This window comes from Echinops telfairi, unplaced genomic scaffold, assembly GCF_000313985.2.
Source record: "Echinops telfairi isolate 266 unplaced genomic scaffold, ASM31398v2 ScPeMD7_44;HRSCAF=162, whole genome shotgun sequence".
NCBI classification, from domain to species: Eukaryota; Metazoa; Chordata; class Mammalia; order Afrosoricida; family Tenrecidae; genus Echinops; species Echinops telfairi.
Window position 1 is genome coordinate 15,087,787 of NW_022103942.1, and position 5,085 is coordinate 15,092,871.

Genomic DNA, 5,085 nt, shown 5'->3' on the forward strand with positions numbered 1-5,085 from the left:
GGGGGAAGCTCAATATCAGCAGCTGAAACCAGAGCAAGATCTAATTGTAGAAGAGAATATCAATTGCTCATATATAAGTTTAGGTTGAAGCTGAAGAAAATTAAAACGGCTATGAGAATCAAAATATGACATTTTGTAAATCCCACTTGAATATTGAGAACATTTGAAGAACAGATTTGATATATTGAATACTAATGACAGAAGACCTGGTGAACTGTGGGAACACAATCAGACCATCTTTCATGAAGAAAGCAAAAGGTCATTAAGCAGTCAGGAAAGAAAGAAATGATCAAAGTAGATGTCAGAAGATACTCTGAAACTTACTCTTAATCCTTCAGTTGGCAAGGTCAAAGGAAGAAATGAGGAAGACAAGGAGCTGAAGAGGAAATTTCAAAGGGTAGCTTGAGAAGAAAATTGAAAATATAATTAAATGTGCAAAGCCTATAGTTAGAAAACCAAAAGGACAAAACAGTATATCTTAAACTGAAAGAACAGACGAAAAAATTCAATCCTAGATTTTCAATATTGAAAGATTCTAGGGGCAAAATATTGAATGATGCAGGAAACATCAAAAGAAAATGGGAAGTCAACTTTCAACCATTTCGTGAGGTAGAATATGAGCAAGAGCCAATGGTGCTGAATGAAGAAGTTCAAGATGCACTGAAAACAAGAGCCCAAAACAAGTTTCCAGGAATGGATTTCATACTAGTTGAAATGTTCCAACAGACTGATAAAACTTTAGAAGTACTTACTAATTTATGTCAAGAATATTGGAAGACAGCTACTTGTCTCACTGGAAGAGATCTCTATCTGTTCCTATTCCATAAAAAAGACCCAACAGAGTTCCGAAATTATAGAACAATATCATTATTATACAAGCAAGTAAAAATTAGCTGAAGATCATCCAACAACAGTTGATGCAAAACATGACAGGGAGCTACCAGAGACCAGGCCAGATTCAGAAAAGGACATAGAACAAAGGATTTCACTGTTGTGACATGGATCTTGGCAGCAAGCAGAGAATATCGGAAAGATGTTTACTTATATATTAATAATTATGCCAAGGCATTAGACTGCGTGGGTCATAACAAATTATGGATAGCCTTGAGTAGAATGAGAATTCTAGTTTTTACTATTTTCTGTTTTCTCTTTGATTGAGTGTTTCAGTATCTTATTTTGTTATTGTGTTGTTGTGTTTTGTTTTCTTTTATTTGGTATGATTTTCTTCATGAGAGATTCAGGATAGGTTCATTTATAGAGGCAATAAATAAAATAAAAAATTCTTATGGTTATTACAGGGAAGTTTAGGGGTGAAGAAAATATTTTAAAATTGGTTGTGGTGATGACCACACAACTCTTTAATATATTCAAACCATTGAATTGTATGGTATGTGTATTATATGTCAATAAAACTTTTTTTAACCCTGAATTTCACTACAGCAGAAAGATTTAACATAGAAGTTGTGTTAGGCAAGGTTCTCTAGTGAAATGAAACCAGGGCACTTATGATTATATATATATATATGTATATGTATATATATATGCATATGCTTATGTTTATGTTTATGTTTATACAGTGAGAAGTAATATAATAGCGAACTAGTCCACACAGCAGTACAGAGGGCTCAGTTCGACTCACTTCTGTGGAACAGTTAATATACTAGAAGTTCTTCAAATCATGAGGGCTGCAGGCTCCAAGGGCATGGAAGCAGAGAGCAGAATCTTCCCTTGGGTAAGGCAGGCAGAGTCTGGCCACAGGCAGCAAGCAACAGGGTGGGTCACTAACAGTCAGTAGCTAGGGAGCTTTGTGAAGCAGGCCCAGATGCGCTATCGAATGCAAGCGAAGCAAGGCGAAAAGATCCAATAGCTTCAAGTGATGTATGCACTGAGCAGCATGGAGAAGCAAGTCTCAAAGGAGCCTCAAGCTCTAGGGACACAATCCATGGATTGGCCTGGCCCACAGGTAGTATAGCTCACAGGTTGAGACATAGAACTAGCTAAAGCAGCAGCACACTGGTCTAATCCCCCGAGAGCAAGACAGAGGGGAACAGGCCTTGCAGAGGCATTTATCTCTTTGCTCTCCAATCAAACTGTGACCTGATTAGTCCCACATGTTTCTGTTGGTCAGGTTGGCACAATAAACCTATCACAGAGTTCCAGCTGAATTAATTAAACCCTGCTCAATGTTGCCTGCACCTTTGGAGTGGGGACTGGGAGAGGAAGCAGAGAGTGGCAGCCCAGGGACTGTGATATTGGTGGTCATTGGACCTTAGGGAGAATCGCTGGCTCAGTGGGGTCCAATGGAAAGGGACACAGAATCATTACATATTTAGTATTCCCATGCCCCCCTTTCAGTGGCATGACAGGTTTTTATCCGTTGGATAGAGATCTGCACTTAGAAGAATTGAACCAGGAAGTTTCCCCCTGGCACCAACCCCCAAGCTTAGGGTAAAGCAGGGCTCAATAGAATGAGAGATCAAACTATGTAGGACAATCACTCAGGGGCTGTGGCTCAAGGTGGAATTGTACTTGCATTGATTCCTCATACTGACAGTGTCTGGAGTGCTGTGTCATTGGGAAACATGATTATGTAATGAGTGCAATCGCCTCATACCCCAGGGGGATGGTTAACAGTGTTGCACTTTTTTTGTTGATATGGGTTTTTGTTTTCCTGCCTTTTGCTTTTTATTTAGCTTGCTTATTTGTTTGATTGTTTGTTTGTTTTCTGGTGCTAGTGTAGTTGGTCTTCTGGGGGATTGATTTTATCATAAGATGACTGCTAAAGTAAATGTCAGTCATGCATATTCTGTGGGCAAGCAGTTGAATTCTGGGCCCCTATTTAACTTTATCCCCAATCCAAGAACAATTCCTGCTGATAATACGGCCTAACTTGATACACACCCTCATAAAATGATCATTGAAGACAAGGGTGCTACAGCAAAGTGTGATGAAGAGGATAGATGGTGCCTTCTATCATTCCAAATAGTATCTGGGTCTTAAAGGCTTGTATTCAAACAAACAGCACTCTAAGCAAGGATTCAACTAAGTCCACATGAAGAACCACACCAGCTTGTGTGATCCAAAGATGACAATAACAAAATTCAAATATATGGCAGATACATAATCTCCTGTAAACTTGAGTGAAGGGCTGGAGTCTAGCCTGTCAATCATGTCTTAGCCAGTGAGGCCTCTGTGTGGCCATGACCTTCTCCTGAGGATTCTGGGAGCTCTTGTCTTCCTCCCTGGAGGAGGGACACACTCTCTGCTTCACCTTCCTGTTGACAAGTCACATGGAGCTAGACTAATGGAGCCATAGGCCAGGAGCTTGAGGAGCCACATGGAGACCCACACCAGCACTGAGATGCTTCCAATGCCAGTGGATCTACAAGACTTTCCACCCATTGGCCTGTGATCTTCCTGCATTCAGCATCATTGCATGGCTGCATGAACATACAGAGGAATTTATGGACTAGTATTTGACGTATGGGCTAATATCAGACTTATGGACTTGGTCTAGATTGGGCTGGGATGTTTTCTTATATACAATTGCTCTTTTACATAAAGATGTTTCTTATACTCGTATGAGTCTCCCTGCATTTGTTTCTCTTGTCTACCCTGAGTAACACAAAATAGGGCAAATGGGAAATGTATCAGAATTAAAATTGTGAACACAATTTGTGGAAGGCTGTAGAGCACAATGGGAGTCCCAACCCCCGCTGCAGACTATCTAGTCACATTAAGCCACTGGCAGATCCCTCTAGCCACAGGCAACTTTCTGGAACAGACTTATTATCAAACGTGGTTCATTGTTAGACTGATTATGCTGAATCAAGCCGGGCCAGTTGACCTCCCTCTAGACTCAATCTGAATTTGCTAACAGTGCAAGGATCTCTTGCTTGTTCCATAACAAATATGTCTTCCCTGGCTTTTAAAATATTGATGGTGGTCTTTTCTTTCTTACTCAGTTTTATATGTTTATCTTTAGGTTACTATGGTTTTATCCTTACCACCTTATTTAATTTTTGTTTTTAATTGTTTCTGATGGATTTACCAGTTTGTGAAATACATAAGGAATGGACACATAGAAATAATAACTGATGCTAGGGTTTGTAGGGAATGTGGAGGTGGGGGCGTTGGGGAGTAGGGGAGGGTGAGGGAATTTCTGAAGTAAACAATGAAGACTGAAGGGGAGGGAGCACTAGAACTGAATGTGATGACACAATTCATTTTAAAAGTGGGGTAAATACGAAAGTTAATGCTCTGAAATTGATTGTGATAATGGTTATACAATTTTTCTTGATATGATTGAATGACTGAATTGTATGGTATGTGGATTATGTGCCAATAAAACTATAAAAAAGAAAAAGATAAATAGAAAAAAAACCTTCATTTGCGTACTTAATGTAAATAACTCACTATATAGTTGATTATTTTTTAAATATCTACAATATTAACAGGTTTATTATCACTGCTTTATTAAGAAAAACACATTCAGTGAAAAGCAAAGTAACCTTTGTCTTAAATTTGTTATACTTCTATAACAGAATTAAAAGCCATGTGGATGACTTTCAAGAATAGAAATACATTTTCTCACAGTTTGGGACCTTAGGAATCTGATGTTAGGGCACTAGTACTAGGAGAAAGCTTTCACTGTACTTAATCCTTTTATCTTTTTAGTTTTTGTTGCTCTACTTCTTGCAAATCTCCGTGTCACATGGCACCTATCAACATCAGTACTTGAGTTCTACTATGCCAAATCTGCATTTTTATTGCTCAAAAGTGATTGACTTAAGCACATTTTATACCGACATGATACATAACAGATGTGTATTGGAAGAAGTAGATCTAGAATGCCCCTAAAAAGCAAATACTTTGATTCATCTGTTTGGGCATATCATCAGGAAGGACCGCACCCTGGGGAACCACATCATGTTTGGTGAAGTAGTTGCTGTTTTGTGTCATTCAGTCAGTTCCCACTCATACAACAGACCAACATACGACCTGGTGCTGTGCTATACTCACAATTGTTCTTTTGTTTGAACACATTGTAACATCCCCTGTGGCCATGCATCTCATCCAGACCCT